The sequence below is a fragment of the Vipera ursinii genome, assembly GCF_947247035.1.
Source record: "Vipera ursinii genome assembly, chromosome: 3".
NCBI lineage: Eukaryota > Metazoa > Chordata > Lepidosauria > Squamata > Viperidae > Vipera > Vipera ursinii.
This window is the reverse complement of record NC_139516.1, coordinates 9,237,358-9,259,609: the sequence shown is the minus strand read 5'-3', so window position 1 is coordinate 9,259,609 and position 22,252 is coordinate 9,237,358.

Genomic DNA, 22,252 nt, shown 5'->3' with positions numbered 1-22,252 from the left:
CCAGTCTCCGTCTTCTCTCCAAGATATTTGGGTGATGAAGCCTAAAAGGTTATGTACATACTTGATCTGGCTTGGAAGGCAGTCATAATAAAGGGGAAATGGGTACTTTATCAGAAGGTGGTCTGGTCACAGTCTGGTCAGGCTAAGGGAAAGTAGGCAAGGCCTTTAAACCAAGCTTTTCACCCATGTCACAGCCATTGGAAGGAAAATATGCCTTAATCAGGCATTTTCCTAGGAAATAAGACTGGGGAAGGAAGTTTTAACACATAGGTAGACAAGCCAGTGGTGTGTTTTGCATTAAGTATTCGCCTGGTGCGCCAGTTGTGGCCCTACCTGGACCAAGACACCCTACGTACAGTCACTCATGCGCTCGTGACCTCCTGGATAGACTACTGCAATGCTCTCTACATGGGGCTGCCCTTGAGGACCACTCGGAGGCTTCAACTGGTGCAGAATGCGGCCGCGCGAGTTGTGATGGGGGTTTCCCGATACTCCCATATAACACCTCTTCTCCGCGAGCTGCATTGGCTTCCGGTTGCCCTCCTGGTGATATTCAAGGTGTTGGTGATGACCTATAGAGCCCTAAATGGCATGGGTCCGGATTATCTTCAGGAGCACCTGCTGCCAGCATCAACTTCCCATCGTCCTGTGCGCTCCCACAGGGAGGGCCTCCTCAGGGTGCCGCCGGTCAGGGAGTGCCGGCTGGCAGCCCCCAGGGAGAGGGCATTCTCGGTGGGTGCACCTGCCCTTTGGAATCAGCTGCCTGTGGAACTCCGGATGGCCCCCGACCTTCGCTCGTTTCGCTGGGACCTAAAAACTTGGCTATTTGAGCTTGCCGGCCTGGACTGAGGGTTTGGGTTTTAAGTTTTTAATTTTCGGGGCTATTTAATTTAATTCTATTTTAACTTTGTATATTGTATTGTTTTAATTGCCCTGTAAACCGCCCTGAGTCCTTCGGGAAATGGGCGGTATATAAATCCAAATAAATAAATAAAATAAATAAATAAGTTAGAATATAGAAAACAGAATAACAGCATTTGATGGCACCTTGCAGTCTTCTAGTCCAATCCAGAAGATTAGTCTCTTTTCAAAAACCTCCAGTGAGGATGCAACGTACTACCATATATGGTGGATGTGTAAAAAAGTTAAAGCTTATTGGATTAAAATTTGGTGGAATATGCAGAAGAAAAAGATAAGGTTTTCTCCACAGTTATTTTTGTTGGGTATTATTACAGATTGTATTGTTATAGAAACTAAATTGATGTTGAATTTAATAACGGCAGCGAGACTTTTGGTTTAGCAATATTGGAAGAAGGAGGAACTGCCTACTATAGAAGAGTGGACTTTAAAAGTTTCAAACTTGGCAGAAATGGCAAAAATTTCAGCATATTTGAAAGAACAATCGCAACAGAGATATATCTCGGAATGGAGAAGATGGATCGATTATATTCAGAATAAATATGGGACTAAAAAATTTCATTTAGCATATGAATGAGTATTAGAATTATAAGCTGTATTAGTATTTAGTTATGTTTAAGTGGAGTTAAAGTGTGATAGGATTTAAAGTGTATTTATAGATGGTTAGCATATTTTAGCTCAAGTTTGTTAGAGGCAATACCCTGTATTCAGCTCTGGGAAGTCGGGGGGGGGGAGGGGGAGGGAGGGAAAGTTTGGGGGGGAGGGGGAGGGAAGGGAAGTTGGGGGGGAGGGGGAGGGAAGGAGTTTATGCTTAAAATGTATTGTAAAACTTTTCAATTTAAAAAAAAAATACCTCCAGTGATGGAGCATCCACAATTTCTGGAGGCAAGTCGTTCCACTGTTAATTGTTCTCACTGTCAGGAAGTTTCTCCTTAGTTCTAGGTTGCTTCTCTCCTTGACTAGTTTCCATCTGTTGCTTCTTGTCCTGCCTTCAGGTGCTTTGGAGAATAGCTTGACTCCCTCTTCTTTGTGGCAGCCCCTGAGATACTGGAATGCTGCTATCATGTCACCCCTCGTCCTTCTCTTCATTAAGCTAGACACACCCAATTCCTGCAACCGTTCTTCATATGTTTTAGTCCCTTAATCATCATTATCGCTCTTCTTTTGCATGCTTTCCAGAGTCCTTCTTTCAATGGGAGAAGAGAGCTGCTCTGAAATTAGTTGATAGTTGGGTTTCTTTGGAACAGGAGCTTATCATTCTTCTGGGAGGATGCTCAAGAGTGCTTCAGCCATCTTCTGAAGGGTACCTGTGTTCAAAATCATCCCAGGCAATGACTGAACGGGGCAGGGGCAGCTGCACCATTAAGCAGCAGAGACAAAGAATGAGTTATCTCTCTGTCAACCCGTCTGTCTTCCCATTTTATCTTGCAACTCTACCCATCACTCCTGGTCAGCTGCTACTTAGGCTGATGTAGGGCTCCAGATCAAGATAGATAGAGAAGGGAAACCTATTTTGAAAATAATTGAATGCCCTATTCTGATGGTCTTAGAAGACAGAGAATATAGGGGAGGGGGTTTGCCGAGACCAATCTAATGTGTCCAACAGGAGCTGGAGTAATCCCACCTCCTCAGAGACCACTGACTGCAATACTGACAGAATGATTGAAGTGCATCAGATTGTATCCATAGGAAAACCTGCAATGAATCAAGAGGAGAAACGCTGTTGTAACACCGCTACAACTAAGGATGAAGACAACTCGGGATGTGGACTTGAGTTTTAGAGGAAGGCAATGTCATGAGGATGTAGTAAACAGTCAAGGTTCACGGAAGTGTTTATTAGACAGTACGTACTGGAGGGGGCCTCCTCCAAAGGAATACTGTAGTGGGAGACACACTCCTGTAGACAAAGAGAGGCAGTTATATTTATTCATTTCAGAAAAAGAAGGGAAAATTATGTAGGCAGAGGAAATGGTGCACGAGCCTCATGCTTGGAATTGCCTGTATCCTCACACACAACCTTAACAGTTCCTAGTTCCTAGGACTTGAGTTATTAGATTTTCATCAGACTTTGACTCTGAACTTAATCGTAGATTACCCATATAATACTACTTGGATCGGTAAATTCACTGCACCAATACATTACGCCATCCTAAGGTTCTTGGAAAAAACTATGTAGCAAGTGAAGGCCAACACATTAGCTACAGAACTGTTGACTTCACATGAGCCGTGGTGGCACAGTGGTTAGAATGCAGTATTGCAGGCTGACTCTGCTCACTGCCAGCAGTTCGATGCCGACCGGCTCAAGGTTGACTCAGCCTTCCATCCTTCCGAGGTCAGTAAAATGAGGGCCCAGATTGTGGAGGGCGATATGCTGACTCTGTAAACTGCTCAGAGTGGGCACTATGAAGCGGTATATAAGTCTAAGCGCTATTGCTATGAATACATAGAAATATAGATTTATGGAGCTGGAAGGGACCTTGGAGGCCTTCTAGTCCAACCTGATTCCATCCCAGACAAACGGTTGTCCAATGTTTTCTTGAAACTGTCCAGTGATGAAGCATCTAAAGGTCCAAGAGGTGAGTGGATCCATTGATTAATTCTTCTCAGTGTCAAGAAATCCCCATCCTTATTTCCAGGTTGGATCTTCCTTAATGAGCTTCTACCCATTGCTTCTAATCCTACCCTCAGGTCTGGAGAATAACATATTCATAAGTAATAATGTAATAGGCCTCAGGTTACTTCCTGCTCTTCTGGTATCTACAGAGAACTATTTTCTTAGAAACATTTGCATTGTGCGATTCGGAGCTTAATAGGGGGAGCTTCTGATAAAACCTGCAAGGCTTTGTGAGCTGCAAGGCCACATTCCTGATGTACCTAATTGTCTACAGTCCCATTCGTTTGAAAACTGATTTTCCCCTCAATATGTTTGGGCCGTAAACAGAATCAAGTAAGGAAAGTTCTCTATTTGCAGACATTTCTACAGCTTTCCAATTTGCTATAGCAGAATTCCCTCCATGAGGCACTAATATGACATCCTATACCCATTGGGTTAAACACTCATAAGAGCTACGGTGGCATAGTGGTGAGAATACAGTAATGCAATGCAGACAGACCTCGACTCACAGCAGTTCATTTAGTAATCGTTGAAAGTTATGGCGACAGTGGAAAATGTGACTTCTGACCATTTTTTCACACTTACAACCGCTGCAGCTTCCCCATGGTCACGCGATCAAAATTCAGATGCTTGGAAACTGGTTCATACTTAGACCATTGCTGTGCCCCAAGGTCATGTGATCCCCTTTTGTGACCTTCCGACAAGCAAAGTCAATGGGGAAGCCAAGTTGACTTAACAACTGAGTGTCTAACTGACCAACTGCAGTGATTCGCTTAACAACTGCGGCCAGAAAGCTTGTAAAATGAGGCAGAGCTCACTTAACAAATGTCTCACTTAACAACAGAAATTTGGAGCTCAATTGTGGTTGTAAATTGAGGACTACCTGCATTGCAGGCTAATACTGCCAACTGCCAGCAGTTCGATCCGGACCAGATCAAGATTGACTCAGCCTTCCGAGGTCGGAAAAAATGAGGACTCCAGATTGTTGGGGGCAATATGTTGACTCTGTAAACCGCTTAGAGAGGGCTGCAAAGCACTGTGAAGTGGGATATACTGTAAGTCTAAGTGCTATTGCTATTCTGTTCTGTTCTATTCTTTTGCCACGGTGGCACAGTGGTTAGAATGCAGTATTGCAGGCTGACTCTGTCCACATCCTGGAGTTCAATCCTGACTGACTCAACCTTCCATCCTTCCGAGGTTGGTAAAATTAGGACCCGGATTAAGCTGACTCTGTAAACCGCTTAGAGAGGGCTGCAAAGCACTGTAAAGCAGCATATACTGTAAGTCTAAGTGCTATTGCTATTCTGTTCTGTTCTATTCTTTTGCCACGGTGGCACAGTGGTTAGAGTGCAGTATTGCAGGCTGACTCTGTCCACATCCTGGAGTTCAATCCTGACTGACTCAACCTTCTATCCTTCCGAGGTTGGTAAAATTAGGACCCGGATTAAGCTGACTCTGTAAACCACTTAGAGAGGGCTTGAAAACACTGTGAAGCAGTAAATAAGTGCTATTGCTATTACTACTGCTATCATCCTAGCAAGCCATCTTTCCACTGGAAGGGTCAGCAAAGGGGCTATGAATACCTACACAATAATATAGCTTTCAAAGCCACCAGATGCTTTTTGCAATGGAGGCAGCTGCTTTAAGTCTTCAAGAAGAGGCCAAAATGCTTTGTGGAGCACCCCCTTACTAATGCTTTGCACCTCCCCTTAATCTGATGATCTTTTCTGTTCTGAACTTCCTGGTGGAAATTGTAAAAAAAGGCAGCCTAATCTTTCCTTGCAAAGGTTTCCTTTGTTCCCAGAACTATCTTTTCTTTTTTTCCTTTGCAAGTAGCAAAATTCAAGCAGATAACCTTGGGGCAGGCTTGTCCCGTCTGTTCATAGTTAGTCTTTCTTATCTATCAGTAAACGTTGCCCATGCCTGTAATTCTGAAAATGAATGAATATGTAAACAGAAATTTCAAGGTGAATAAGTTAACCACTGCCTACTTGGCGAACACCAATTTTGAACTTAAGATTTATTTCCTATGCATTATTTTATTAGTTGCATAAACAGTGGAACAGTTGCATCTATCTCTCCATTCTTCTATCCCTCTATCCCTCTATCCATCTATCACCATCCATCCATCCATCCACCCTCAATATCTATCTATCTATCTATCTATCTATCTATCTATCTATCTATCTATCTATCTATCTATCTATCTATCTATCTATCTATTTATCTGTCTGTCTGTCTGTCTGTCTGTCTGTCTTATCCATCTATTGCCATCCATCTATCTATCTATCTATCTATCTATCTATCTATCTATCTATCTATCTATCTATCTATCTATCTATCATCTATCTATCCATTTATTTCTATCTATCTATCTATCTATCTATCTATCTGTCTGTCTGTCTGTCTGTCTGTCTGTCTGTCTATCCATCTATTGCCATCCATCCATCCATCCATCCATCCATCCATCCATCTATCATCTATCTATCTATCTATCTATCTATCTATCTATCTATCTATCTATCTATCTATCTATCTATCTATCTATCTATTTATCTATCTATCTATCATCTATCTATCCATTTCTATCTATCTATCTATCTATCTATCTATCTATCTATCTATCTATCTCATCTATCACCATCCATCCATCCATCATCTATATTTCTCTCTGTCTATTCATCCAACTACTGCTGTCCATCCATTCATCCGTCTATCATCCATCTATTCTGTCTGTCTGTCTGTCTGTCTGTCTGTCTGTCTGTCTGTCTGTCTGTCTGTCTGTCTATCTATCTATCTATCTATCTATCTATCTATCTATCTATCTATCTGTTTCTATCTATCTATCTATCTATCTATCTATCTATCTATCTATCTATCTATCACCATCCATCAATCCATCATCTATATTTATCTTTCTCTCTATTTATCCAACTATTGCCATCCATCCATTCATCCATCTATCATCCATCTTGTCTGTCTGTCTTTCTGTCTGTCTGTCTGTCTGTCTGTCTGTCTGTCTGTCTATCTATCTATCTATCTATCTATCTATCTATCTATCTATCCATCTCTCTCTCTCTCTCTCTCTCTCTCTCTCTCTCTCCCTACCTACCTACCTACCTATCCATAGCCATCCATCTATCATCCATCTATCACCCATATATACTGTATATATATCATCCTCATCCAATGGATGGAAACTAACCAAGAAGAGAACCAACTTAGAAGTAAGGAGAAATTTCCTGACAGTTAGAACAATTAATCAGTGGAACGGCTTGCCTCCAGAAGTTGTGAATGCTCCAACACTGGAAGTTTTTAAGAAGAGACTGGGCAACCATTTGTCTGAAATGGTATAGGGTTTCCTGCTTGAGCAGGGGGTTGGACTAGAAGACCTCCAAGGTCCCTTCCAACTCTGTTACTCTGTTACCTTTCCAAGGGAATATTTGTTAGCTCCCTATGTCCTGGGAGCCCCTGTTTTCTCCTTGCCATTTTAGCTCCCCTGCCAGCCGAAGCAGATGTCATTATCTTTGGCACAGACAGGATTTGAACTGGCTTGCAGGAGACAGGTCTCTTATCAGCCTCTGTGAGCTTGCAAAGATAAAGCTTCAAAGACCAACACATTTTAAATGCCCCTTAAAGAGCCTTCAGAAATGTCCATTTCATAAATGTTTGTGTTATATGATTAGCAGATAATGGCCGAGTGGTGTTATTCAATTGCTCTGTGGCTGAATACTTGCAAACAGCATTCGTGGCCGATATCAGATAAATGAGTTACTTATTAATCAGGTTTCTGAATGTGGTGGAATTCATTCTTTCCGAGGGGAGCTGACGTTTTTTTTAATCTTTTGTGCTCTAGGTGGCTACGGAGTTCTCTCCATCCACCCTTCCGTGGGCAGAATTTAAATTATGGCTCTCAAACTTCTGCTGGGGCATGATCTACCAATGCAAGATGATTGTCCAGAGGGGGAATCTACTTACACAGGGGTGTCTTCAGAATATAGCCCAAAGAGTCAAAAAGTAGACGCTCTTATATTTATGGAATAGATGAATACTTTGATTCCTACTTTATGAGGTTTTAGAAGCTGCCCAGCTTGTACCAATCTCACAGATATTTTATCTGATGGGCAGAAAATTCTAGTTCTGGTTGGAATAGTTATAAAGGTAAAGGTAAAGGTTCCCCCGCACGTGCGTGCTAGTCGTTTCTGACTCTAGGGCCGATGCTCATCTCCGTTTCAAAGCCAAAGAGCCAGCGCCTGTCCGAGGACGTCTCCATGGTCATGTGGCCAGCATGACTAGATGCCAAAGGTGCACGGAACGCTGTTACCTTCCCACCGTAGTGGTCCCTATTTTTCTACTTGCATTTTTACGTGCTTTCGAACTGCTAGGTTGGCAGAAGCTGGGACAAGTAACAGGTGCTCACTCTGTTACGCGGCACTCGGGATTCGACCCGCCAAACTGCCGACCATCTGATCAACAAGCTCAGTGTCTTAACCCACTAAGCCACCACGTCCCTTTTTTTACAAGCATAAAGCTAAAGGTAAAGGTTCCCCCGCATGTGCGTGCTAGTCGTTTCTGACTCTAGGGCCGGTGCTCATCTCCATTTCAAAGCCGAAGAGCCAGCGCTTGTCCGAGGACGTCTCCATGGTCATGTGGCCGGCATGACTAGACGCCAAAGGCGCACGGAACGCTGTTACCTTCCCACCGTAGTGAGTCCCTATTTTTCTACTTGCATTTTTACGTGCTTTCGAACTGCTAGGTTGGCAGAAGCTGGGACGAGTAACAGGCGCTCATTCTGCTACGTGGCACTCGGGATTCGACCCACCAAACTGCCGACCTTCTGATCGACAAGCTCAGTGTCCTAACCCACTGAGCCACCGTGTCCCTCTCGGAATAGTTATAATGCACCATTAAAGGAGAAAATTTGTAGCTTGGGATTGAAATGAGGGGTCTTTGGTGCTCTCTGTGCTTGGTCGTTTTCTTGCAGATGTTTCATTACCCCAACTATAGTCAGCCTAGTACTGAGGATGTTACCTAGCTGGGTAATGAAACCTCTGCAAGAAACAACCAAGCTCAGAGAGCACCCAGGACCCCTCAGTTATAACTATCTTGGTTGAATGTCTATGGAGAGTCTCAAACATCCGGGTCATAGTTGTCCCAAAGCTGCCTTTCCCAAAAGGCAACTGGACTTTCTTTTTTTCCCCCTTTGAAAACATTTTGCTTCTCATCCAAGAAGCTGAATGAACTGAAGAAGCTTCTTGAATGAGAAGCAAAATGTTTTCAAATATTTCCTCCTCTTCCTCCTTCTCCTTCCTCCTCCTCCTTCCCTCCTCCTTCCTCCTTCCTCCCTCCTCCCTCCTCCTCCTGCTCCTTCTTCTTCCCCCTCCTCCTCCTTCCTCCCTCCCTCCCTCCCTCCTCCTCCTCCACATCCCTATCATCTCCATCATCAGGAAAGTATAATATTTTATGACTGTGATCTGTCTTGGAAAAGCTAAGCAGGGTCGGATCAGGTTCTTGATGGAAATCTGACATGTTGAATCTTTATAGGTCAGGAGAGCAATCATTAGGCAGAAGGAACAACTTAAGTAGTGCAGGATTATGCAGAATGAGATAAAGTTAGCCCTGGGAGACTGCCCAAAAATGTTAATGCGAAGTGGTGAATAATAAAAACCTTTGCACTAAGTTCATTGTCACAACTGCCCATAAAAGAAGACCTCTTCCAGGGTAGATATGAAGAGGGGAGACAGACAGACAGACAAACACACACACACACACACACAGAGAGAGAGAGAGAGAGAGAGAGAGAGAGAGAGAACAACCTGCCTCCAGAAGCTGTGAATGCTCCAACACTGGAAGTTTTTAAGAAGAGACTGGACAGCCATTTGTCTGAAATGGTATAGGGTTTCTTCCCTGATCAGGGGGTTGGACTAGAAGACCTCCAAGGTCCCTTCCAACCTCCTCCTCCTCCTCCTCCTCCTCCTCCTCCTCCTCCTCCTCCTCCTCCTCCTCCTCCTCCTCCTCCTCCTCCTCCTCCTCCTCTTCTTCTTCTTCTTCTTCTTCTTCTTCTTCTTCTTCTTCTTCTTCTTCTTCTTCTTCTTCTTCTTCTTCTTCTTCTTCTTCTCCTCCTCCTCCTCCTCCTCCTCCTCCTCCTCCTCCTCCTCCTCATTTATTTATTTATTGTTATTTATTTTATTAAATTTATATACCGCCCTTTCCCGAAGGACTCAAAAGTCACCCAGCCGGCTTTCATGCTTAAGGCGGGACTAGAGCTCACGGTCTTCTGGTGATTGGCCCAAAGTCACCCAGCCGGCTTTCATGCTTAAGGCGGGACTAGAACTCACGGTCTTCTGGTGATTGGCCCAAAGTCACCCAGCCGGCTTTCATGCTTAAGGTGGGACTAGAACTCACGGTCTTCTGGTGATTGGCCCAAAGTCACTCAGCCGGCTTTCATGCTTAAGGCGGGACTAGAACTCACGGTCTTCTGGTGATTGGCCCAAAGTCACCCAGCCGGCTTTCATGCTTAAGGCGGGACTAGAACTCACGGTCTTCTGGTGATTGGCCCAAAGTCACCCAGCTGGCTTTCATGCTTAAGGCAGGATTAGAACTCAGGGACTCCTGCTTTCTAGCCTGGTGTCTTAATCACTAGACCAAACTGGCTGTCTAACTCTGATTTATGATGCTCTGGTGGTTCTGTCTTTGTGGATGTGGGGTGTCTTTAAATCAATTGATTTGCAAAGATTATTTTCAGGATTTTTTTCCAGCTTCAGATAGACTTTTGCCTGCCAAAATTCACAACAGTGGCAGTATAATTAACTCATCATGTTTAAATAGATTAATATGGACCAGATACTTTGGCTGCTATAAGAAAGCTGAGATGTTTCAGTTTTGACAGAGCTGGTATCTGAAATGAAATCCAGTTTAGTTTAGTTTTATCAAAAATTAAGTATACTATTAAAGTTGATACTAATGATATTTACATGGATTAATAATGTTGAACACCCAAGTGGATGTTCTTCAAAAATATTAAATGTGTTAATTGGATTTAAGATTAAAATTTTAGTTTGAATTTACTTCTGATGAGCTGTCATAGCAAAGTGACATTCTCTAGAATAGGGAATGCATTGTGGCCAAAAGCAGCCCCTGAAAATGGGATTTGGGCTGCTGAAATCTCTCTGGACAAAGGAGACATCGCAATATTACCTACATGTACACAGTACAGCTGTTTAATTGTGAGCAGACAGCAGAAACTGTATTTTGTGCAGCTGACTTGTGATCAGTTGGAAATAACAATATTTCATCATGTTTTTAGCTGCTAATGTCACCTATATAGAGTTCAATTGAGGGTCATCTCTCAATCATTTTGAATTTAATTTTTTTCCTTAACTGTTTTTTTTAAAGATTGAGAGCCTTCAGACTGGCAGTCTCTTTAAGAAGAGACTGGACAGCCATTTGTCTGAAATGGTATAGGGTTTCCTGCCTTAGCAGGGGGTTGGACTAGATGACCTCCAAGGTCCCTTCCAACTTATTATTATTAAGTATTATTGAAATCAGTTGGTCAGTTTCCTTCAATCTTTTTTTAAAAAAAGTTTAACTACAAATTTAAAGATTTGAAATGAAACCGTTTTTTGGAATATACGTTGGCTTTAGAAAGTTTTAAATGGATTAAGGGCTCAGACAATGGTGGGATTCATCCAGTTCGCACCAGTTCGGTAGAACCGGTAGCTAAGAGGAACCTGAGGGGATTTTTACTAAGATTTTTAAATAACATTTTAAGGGGCGGGGTGGGTGGGTGGCGGTTATTATTAGGGAGAGTCTTTGTCCGCGAGTGGCCACTATCCCTCAGATAGGTGAGTGTGAGTCTCTCCTTTTGAAGTGGGGTCCTGGAGTTCAGTTGGGCCTATTGATTATGTACCTGTCTCCCAGCTGCGTGTCATCGGTCCTGCCCAAGCTTCTCGACGTCTTGTCCGGGTTGGCGATTGAGTTCCCCAGGCTTATAGTTCTGGGGGATTTCAATCTGCCTTCCGTGGGTGAGGCATCTGAGTTGGCCCAGGAGCTCATGGCTTCCATGACGGCCATGGACCTGACTCAAATAATTCAGGACCCGACCCATAATGGAGGGCACACACTCGACCTGGTTTTTATCTCTGGGCAGTGGATTAATGATCTGGGTAGGGGGGATTTAATCATCCAACCCCTGTCATGGTCTGATCATTTTCTTCTCTGGCTAGACTTTCAGTACGCCACCCCCCGCCACTGGGAGGAGGAACCGACCAGGTGGTTTCACCCCAGGTGCCTGATGGACCCTGAAAGGTCCCAGATGGAGCTTGGGACATTTCCTGCTTCCCTTGCCCACAACTCTGCCGAGGCCCTAGTAGAAGCCTGGGAGAGGGCGGCTGCTGGGGCCTTGGATCGAGTTGTGCCTTTGCGGCCTCTGACCTGGAGCAGACCCCGGGTGGCCCCCTGGTTTACCGAGGAGCTCCAGGAGATGAAACACCAGAAAAGATGCCTAGAGAGCTGTTGGGGGGGTCCAGCGGATCCGAATCTGATCGAACACAGCTAAGAACTTAAGTCTTACCTAGTGGTGATGGAAGCGGCAAAGCGTGTCTACTTTTCCGCTCTCATTGCGTCTGCAGATAACCTCCTAGCCGCCCTGTTTAGAGTGACCCGCTCCCTGTTTAATCAGGGACCGAGGGATGACCCCTTGCAGGGTAGGGCTAAGTAATTTGTATAGTATCTGCAGGTCAAAATCGCTCAGATCTGGACTGGCTTGGACTCCGACTGGGCGGAATCTGGTGGAGTGGAGAGGGCAGGTCTTGATCATACCATTTGGGGTGAGTTTGACCCTGTGACTCTGGATGATGTGGACAGGATCATGCAGACTGAGCACTACAACTTGTTTACTGGACCCATGTCCCTCCTGGCTGGTTTCGGCCGCCTGGGAGGTGACAGGGGGCTGGCTCCAGGCAGTTGTCAATGCTTCTTTGATGGAGGGTGTCTTCCCCTCCGCCTTAAAAGAGGCAGTGGTGAGGCCCCTCATCAAGAAGCCTGCTCTGGACCTGGCCTCATTGAATAACTACCGTCCTGTCTCCAACCTTCGCTTTGTAGCGAAGGTTGTTGAGTGTTGTGGTGCATCAGCTCCTGCAATTCCTGGATGAAGTGGACTATCTGGACCCGTACCAGTCCGGTTTCAGACCCGGCTACAGCACCGAAATGGCATAGGTTGCACTGGTGGATGATCTCTGGCGGGCCCGGGACAGGGGCTGTTCCTCTGTCCTGGTCCTACTTGACCTCTTAGCAGCTTTTGATACCATCGACCACAGTATCCTGCTGCGATGGCTCAAGGGGTTGGGAGTGGGAGGCACTGTTTTACGGTGGTTCTCCTCCTACCTCTCGGGCCGCTCGCAGTTTGTATTGGCAGGGGGACAGAGATCTACCCCAAGGCCCCTCACTTGTGGGGTGCCTCAGGGGTCAGTTCTCTCCCCCCTCCTGTTTAACATCTGTATGAAGCCACTGGGTGAGATCATCCATGGCTTTGGGGTGGGGTATCACCAATATGCAGATGATACCCAGTTGTTCATCTCCACCCCGAGCCAACCCAGTGATGCCCTTGACGTGATGTCCCGGTGCCTGGAGGTGGTACGGGTCTGGATGGGAAGGAACAGGCTCAGGCTTAACCCCTCCAAGACCGAGTGGCTGTGGATACTGGCATCTCGTATTGTCCAACAAGTTCCATCTCTTCTGATGGGGGGAAGTATTGCCCCCCTCAGAAAGGGCTCACAACTTGTGTGTCCTCCTGGATTCACGGCTTAATTTGGAAGATCATCTAACGGCCGTGACCAGGGAGGCCTTCACACAGGTTCGCCTAGTGCGTAAGTTGCACTTCTTTTTGGACTGAGATGCCCTATGCATGGTTACCCACGCCCTGGTCACTTCTCGCCTGGATTACTGCAATGCTCTTTACATGGGGCTGCCCTTGAACAGCACCCGGAGGCTTCAACTGGTGCAAAATGCGGCCGCGTGGGTGCTTATGGGAGTATCTCGGTACTCCCATGTTACACCACTCCTGCGCGAGCTGCATTGGCTTCCGGTTACCCTCCGAGTGCGATTCAAGGTGCTGGTAATAACCTTTAAAGCCCTACATGGCTTAGGCCCGGGGTACTTGCGAGACCACCTGCTGCCATTGTCAACCTCCCATCGCCTGGTTCGCTCCCACAGAGTCGGCCTCCTCAGGGTGCCGTCAGCCAGGCAATGCCGGCTGGCGACCCCCAGGGGGAGAGCCTTCTCTGTGGGCGTGCTGACACTCTGGAATGAACTGCCCCCGGAGCTGCGGATGGCCCCTGACCTTCGGTCCTTCCACCATGACCTGAAGACCTGGTTGTTCCAACAAGCGGGCCTGGACTGACTACGATTTTTAATTAGGCTTTTTACTGGGTTAAATTGTCTTGTAATTTTGCATTTATTGTTTAATTCTTTTTTTAAAAAAATTATTCTATGTTTTTTAATTTTTATTGTTGTGAGCCGCCCTGAGTCCTCAGGGAGAAGGGCGGCATATAAATTTAATTAATTAATTAAATAAATAAATAAGTTTTTTGTTGGCTTTGGCAAACCGGCTAATGCCCTAACTTAGCCCTTTTTCGCAAGGCCCAGAAAGGACCACCGGAAGTGCATGGACGCCACTTCCGGATATCCGTTCTGAGTCAGGGAGACCTCCAAGTGCGTCCACGCACTTCTGGAAGTCCATTCTGGACCTGGGAGGCCTCTCCGGCTCAGAACAGACTTCTGGAAGTGGCATCCATGCCACTTGTTCAGGTATTTGAACCCCACCACTGGGCTCAGATGAGTTTAGGACTTTGGAGCTAATGAAAGGATCTTTTCTCATAGGAAAATTCCCTTGTTTATCTTTTGAAACCATTAAGACCACTTTGAATGTTGGACACTAGAGGGCACCAAATGGATAATTTAAAAGAAATGTTTGATGCTTGTATGCAGGTTAGTGCTCTTTAACTCTATAGTAGAATCAGAAGCTGTAACTGAAGATGAACAAGCCCCATTAAATAAAACTGAAACTGACTTACAGGTGGATTTAAAAATTACAGTCTACAAAAAAGAGAAGGAAATAATGGATTTATTTTTTTGAGTTTTTAAATATAGGTTTTTTTACTATGTAATTTTACTAGTCTAGTTATTCTATTCTATTCTATTCTATTCTATTCTATTCTATTCTATTCTATTCTATTCTATTCTATTCTATTCTATTCTATTCTATTCTATTCTATTCTATTCTATTCTATTCTATTCCATTCCATTCTATTCTATTAGTTTTATTAAACATTATATTATATAGTTAATATAATGTTTAATAAAACTAATAGAATAGAATAGAAGAATAGAATAGAATAGAATAGAATAGAATAGAATAGAATAGAATAGAATAGAATAGAATAGAATAGAATAGAATAGAATAGAATAGAATAGGAGCTGGAAGGGATCTTGGAGGTCTTCTAGTCCAGCCCCCTGCTCAAGCAGGAGAACCTATACCATCTCAGACAGGTGAAAGTCTAGTCTCTTCTTAAATCTCCAGTGATGGAGTGTCCATGATTTCTGGAGGGAAGCTGTTCCACTGGTTAATTTTCCTCGCTGTCAGGAAGTTTCTCCTTAATTCCAGGTTGCTTCTTTCTTTGATCAGTTTCCAACCAAATGTTTTTCGTCGTCGTTCCCTCTGGTGCTTTGATGAACAACCTCTTCTTTGTGACAGCCCCTCAGATACAGCTATCACGTCTCCCCTATTTCTTCTTTTCTTTAAACTAGAGAGCCAAACCCAAATCCCGCAGCCATTTCTTTGTATGTTTTGGTCTCCAGGCCTTTGATCATCTTAGTTGCTCTCAAGCTCTCAACATCTTTTTTGTGATACGGTGACCATATATGTTGAGGCACAAGATTTTATTTCAAATCTACAAAGCACCCCAACAATATAAGGGAAAGGACGAATGTCAGATTTTCTTTGTTTGGTGATATAAAAAAATGTGAGAGTTTGTTGGAAAGATGATTTTTTTCCCTATTTTTTTTCTTTTTTTCCCTTTTTCCTTTTATCTCACATTTTTATTAGTTTATCAAAATATAAAATACAAAGGGAAATTTAAAAAAGTACTAAAAAACCTGGGAGGAGGGGGGAGGAAAAAGTGGCGTAAAGATGGAAAAGTAAAGGAAAGAAAAGGCAAAGGTGATTTGCGAACCATTGACATCTTTGGGGAATGATATTTTAATAGCTATAAGTAGATTCTTTCTGGCATTCTTTTAATGTCAAATATGTTAATGCTGTGATCCAAAACTGAAAATTTGAGATGATTTGATTATATCAAGCCTGGGAGGTTTTTCAGCAAATGGTTTTGAGAAATGGGAAAAGTGGTATTATTGCTGATACTAAAGGCTGGATTCAAGAGAAATGTATTTATCTGTTTTTCTCAAGGCAGTCTCACTTATTTCCCTGTGACATAGTTTTTGCGATATTTTTAACCATAAAATTACATTATTTAGTTTCTTTAATTTAGATTTAGAAAATAACTTGAGTATGGTATGACTTTTTTTGCAGGGGGGTTATGAACGAACCTTTATTGTCAAAGTACAACCATGTATACATTGAGATTGGCTGAGCAGGTAGTCCTCGACTTACAGCCATTCATTTACTGACCGTTCAAAGATACAATGGCACTGAAAAAAATGACTTATGACCATTACAGCATCCCCATGGTTACATGATGAAAACCTGGCAGCTTGGCCACTGACTCATATTTATGACGGCTGCAGTGTCCCGGGGTCATGTGATCCCCTTTTGCGACCTTCTGACAAGCAGAGACAAAGAGGAGGTCAGATTCACTTAACAACTGGGTTACTAACTTAATAACTGCAGCAATTCACTGAATAACGGTGGCAAGAAAGTTTATAAAATGGGGCAAAACTCACTTAACAAATGACTTGCTTAGCTACAACAGTTTTGGGCTCAGCTGTATGTGGTTCTACCTTGAGGACTACCAATATTTTCACATCAAGTGATAGGATCCTTTTATTTTTGTTTTCTCTATGTTTAAAATTGATTTATGTTTGGAACATTAGATATGAATGAATGAATGAATGAATGAATAAAATGTGATATATATGCTGTAGACCAGAGGTCTTCAAACTCGGCCCTTTTATGACTCATGGACTTCAACTCCCAGAATTCCTCAGCCAGGCACGCTGGCTGAGGAATTCTGGGAATTGAAGTCCATGAGTCATAAAAGGGCCGAGTTTGAAGACCCCTGCTGTAGACAGTGGTGGGATTCAAATAGGTGAACAACCGGTTCTCTGTGTGGATACCGCTTCCAGAAGTCCATTCTGGGTCTGGGAAACAAAAAAATTAGCTACCGGTTCTGCTGAAGTGGTGCGAACCAGCTGAATCCCACCACTGGCTGTAGATTAGGTCGGCCATCATTGAAGAGTGCTTTAACAGTTGATTTTTGTACTGAACAAGGGGCTGGTCTAGATGTTTCCCAAGATGCTTTCTAACCTTCTTATTTTTTGTAGCCATGTAGTTTGAGAACTAGGAAAGCCTACAGAATAACCTGACTGCCAGCAGTTGCTAGTTTAATGCCCTGTACACCGCCCTGAGTCCTTCTGGAGAAGGGCGGTATAAAAATTTAATAAATAAATAAAATAAATAAATTTAGTTCACACTGTCGCGCATGCAGGATGCACCATGGGGAGGCGAACTAGCTTCATACCTCTGCTTGCACTTAGAATAGAATAGAATAACAGAGCTGGAAGGGACTTTGTAGCTCATCTAGTCCAACCCCCACCCCACCCCCCACTCCGCCCAAGCAGGAGACCTTACACCATTTCTGACAGATGGCAGTCCAGTCTCTTCTTGAAAGCTTCCAGTGATGAAGCTCCCACAACTTCTGAAGGCAATCCGTTCCATTGGTTGATTGTTCTCACTGTCAGGAAATTTCTCCTTATTTCTAGGCTGAATCTCTCTCTGATCAATTTCCATCCGATATTCTTTGTCTGGCCCTCAGGTGCTTTGGAAAATAGGTTGACTTGCACAAGACCTGCCCAACAACTTTAACGTCGATTCCCAAATGAGTCACTGAACACCCAGACATAGGAACACATATACATGACCTCACAAAACGGTGCCAGGCTTTGAACTACCACGTCAGCAATGCACAACCCTGAATAGGATTCGCACCTCATGTGGTGGCTCCCGGGACTCTCTGCATAAATGGGGCACAGCATCCTCCCCTCAGTGTGATTGTGGCGTTCCACGTCAAACTGTAGATCACATCATAACTGGCTGCAAGCTGAAGGCATATACAGGTCCAGCATCTGATTTTTTTAATATAAACAATGCTACATTTTGATGATTAGATGGCCTAGTAGGCAACCTTAGCTCTTTTATGACTCGTGGACTTCAACTCCCAGAATTCCTGAGCCAGCCATGTTGAGGGGAAAGGGAGAGGTTTCCATGCTTAGCCATGCTGGCTCAGGAATTCTGGGAGTTGAAGTCCACGAGTCATATCTGGACCGGGATGCCCTGTGTACGGTCACTCATGCGCTCGTGACCTCTTGTCTGGACTACTGCAATGCTCTTTACATGGGGCTTCCCTTGAAGACCACTCGGAGGCTCCAACTGGTACAGAATGCGGCCGCGAGAGTTGTCTTGGGAGTTTCCCGGTACTCCCATGTTACACCTTTGCTCCACGAGCTGCATTGGTTTCCAGTTGTCTTCCGGGTGAGGTTCAAGGTCTTGGTGATGGTTTTTAAGTCCTTACATGGCATGGGTCCGGAATACCTCGGGGACCACCTGCTGCCGGCGTCGACTCCCCTCCGCCCTGTGCGTTCCCACAGAGAGGGCCTCCTCAGGGTGCCTCCGGTCAGAGAATGCCGGCTGGTGGCCCCCAGGGGGAGGGCCTTCTCTGTGGGCGCCCCGGCTTTGTGGAACCAACTGCCGGTTGAGCTCCGGATGGCACCGGATCTTCGCTCCTTCCGGCGCGGGTTAAAGACCCATCTATTCGAACAAGCTGGCCTGGCCTGATGGGGGAATGTTAGGGTTTTAATGGGTTTTATATTTTGATTGTTTTAATTTGGCAATTATTTAATCCTTTTTTTAACTTTTGTATTTCTATTTATATGCCCTGTTCACTGCCCTGAGTCCTTCGGGAGAAGGGCGGTATAAAAATTCAATAAATAATAATAATAATAATAATAATAATAATAATAATAATAATAATAATAATAATAATAATAATAATAATAGAGCCAAGGTTGCCTACCCCGGGCCTAGACATTGATATTTGAACCCAGATCTTTTTAACATTTATATTTTATTGTGCTTTACTAATCTAGGGGAAACGTTAATAAATATTGCCAGTCCATGTATGATATGCCATACACTAAATAAAAAATTAAAAACCCCTTCATATTCGATGGATAATATGCTGCCCTGCATAGGGGAAAGTGGGCCATATTTTTTTTTCGTTAAACGGTTATGCATCCAGGTTGTAAAGTCTTAAAATAATTGCAAAGCTAAAATATATTTCAGTTTTTGAAGAATGAGGTTGGGGGAGGGATGCTAGTGGTCCAGGGCTGGAGGTCAGCCGAGCAGAAGTTAAAAGCAGAACATCTAGGAATTTTAACCTTGGAATCGACTTCTTAGTTTTGACTCTCTATCGAGAAGACGGCCCATGTGTTTATTCTAAGGGGGTGGAAAAGAAAAGAGTGCTTTATAAGCTTTCAAGAGAACACCACTGACCTTGTCAGTTTTAATTGTGCCATAACTAAATTACTCCCTGAATCACCCTGAGATGATGTTGAATTTTGTAAAGTTTGCATTTTTTCAAAGACCAGAATGTCCCAGAGGAAGATGGAGGAAGGAAAGCCGCTGCTTGCAATGTATTTTTAAAATAAAACCACACTCATGTAATTACTCTATCCCTCCTTTTTTTCCCCCCTCTAGGAAAATCCAATATCTGAATGACAACAGTGTCACCAGATGTGGCCCAAAATGCATGTGGGCGATCTGAACCTAATTTGCCACCCATGCAACAATCTCTTCTAGCTGCAGGTTTTTAATGATGCACACAAAGGAGACAGAAATGAGGCATTTTGAGCCGTTTCGTTAGGGAGCAGCAAAATAACTGCAAATGCTAATTGTTTCCATGGGGAAAATTAATAATTCTATTTGAAATGGGGAAGGGAAGGGAGAGCAAATAGAGAACAAGGACAAGGAAGGAAAGGGAATAGAGGAGGAGGATAAGCTAGGATAGGATAGGAGAGGAGAGGAGAGGAGAGGAAAGGAAAGGAAAGGAAAGGAGAGGAGAGGAGAGGAGAGGAGAGGAGGAGAGGAGGAGAGGAGAGGAGAGGAAAGGAAAGGAAAGGAAAGGAAAGGAGAGGAGAGGAGAGGAGAGGAGAGGAGAGGAGAGGAGAGGAAAGGAGAGGAAAGGAAAGGAAAGGAAAGGAAAGGAAAGGAAAGGAAAGGAAAGGAAAGGAAAGGAAAGGAAAGGAAAGGAAAGGAAAGGAAAGGAAAGGAAAGGAAAGGGCTAAATCCTGAAGAGTTTTCAGAAGCAAGCAAGCACGCTCACTTTATGAGGTGGCTTCAACGTGAAAACTGAACCTCTCTCTCTCTTGGAGACAAAAAGATACGTTTAGAAATCTATCATCCCTAAAGATCTTATTGGATCAGTGTTGAGAGTATCTGGTGGGATGGGTCTTCTGGATTAGGCCACCAAAAAAATAATAATAATTAAAAAGATGATCCAGCTCTGGGATGTCCTTCCTTGCCCTTTGTTAGCTGGGACTTCATGCTCTTATATGCCTTTGCCCTGTAGCCCATGAGAGACGGCCTTCCAACTCCATCTCCGGAGCTTAGTTGACAGGTGAGAATGTTCTGAAGCAGGAAACACCAAGGCTTGGAAAGGAGAGGGACATTTCTCTCAGAAGAGGAATGTTAGCTTGCTTGCAGGAAAGCAAGGGTGTAAGGCTTCTCTTTCTGAGCTCCCCCCACAGCCCCAAGCCGTCACTCTGCTCAACTACTTAGTAAAGCTGTATTACTATTATTCTCCTCATCTTTCCTATTACCTATCCTTATCTTCTTATGACTGTAACTTTGTTGCATGTATGTTACGATTTATATTGTTTTATTTAATACCTTAGTATGATTTATGTTGTTGGCTTAGCTGGTACCCTATGACTATCACTAAGTGTTGGACCTTATGATTTATGATGAATGTATTTTTATGTTGATTATGATCATGACTTATCACCTGTGGCTCACATGTACAATGAGAGCTTTCGCACCAGAGACAAATTCCTTGTGTCTCCAACCACACTGGGCCAATGAAGAATTCTATTCTATTCTATTCTATTCTATTCTATTCTATTCTATTCTATTCTATTCTATTCTATTCTATTCTATTCTATTCTATTCTATTCTACCCTACCCTACCCTACCCTACCCTACCCTACCCTACCCTACTCCATTCTATTCTATTCTATTCTATTCTATTCTATTCTATTCTATTCTATTCTATTCTATTCTATTCTATTCTATTCTATTCTATTCTATTCTATTCTATTCTATTCTATTCTATTCATGGATTTTCCCTGGAAAGATTGAGAAGCAAGGAGAGGACAGAATCTGGCAATATAGGGGCATTCATTTCTATTTAGCTAAGGAAATGAGGGTATCCAAGCAAAATAGGTGGGTGAACACACCCAATTACTGTTCATGGAAAAATGCAATTATTGAACCCTTAAAAAAGGAAACAAAGGCTGGAGAACATCCTGAAGGTTGATAACATTGTAGATGAACTGCAGGGGGGGGGGGGGAGAAGAGAAATATTCAAATATAGCTGACCTGAACTTGTGACTCATCTACTGGGAAGCCCACCCATGATGGGATTAGCAGAAGACCAGGTGAACCGATAAGCTTCTCAGGCAAATGTCTTTAAGGAAATGTGTTCTCACAACTGGGTATTTAGCAACACTCCCCAATTGTGTTGGTCATTCTTTTCCATTCACCAGACAAACATTTTTACATGTCTTTAGAAGCCAGTTAAAAGGAGAAATGTTGTTAGGCTTTAAAGAAATGTAAATGTTTAGGTTAAACTTTAGGGTAATGTATGCTAAGCTTCAGTTAAACATGTTATGCCTTTTAAAGGGGGCTTTGCTTAGAGCTAAGAGTTGATAGGGAAAAGCTTGAGTTTTATGTATGTTAATTAATGCTAAGGCTGTAGAGCTCAGATTGGACTTCTTGCCAAAAAAAATAAGGAGGAGGTGTTACTTATTTGATTTGCTTATTACTAAGAGATGGGATGGTGTGTTTGATTTTTTTTTATTAAGAGGTGATAAAGAGCTTATGAAACTGTTTATACTTGAGGGAGGGAAGTCCCTTCCTTAAAAGGGTTTTCCTTTTTTCTCCCCTTTTTTGGTTTCTTGCAATTTTTCATTCTTTTTTTCATTTTTTCCCCTTTGTATAATATCTCTTATTCTTTCTAAAATCTTAATAAAATTACTGGGAAAGAAGTAAATTGAATAGGATAATAAACTGATTTGTTTCACCCCTATCTATCAGGACATGTCTATGGAGATTCTCCATCATCCAGGTCGTGATTGTCCCAAAGATGCTTTTTCCCCCCAAAAGGCAACTGCACTTGTGTGTGTGTGTGTGTGTGTGTTTTCCCAGTTTAG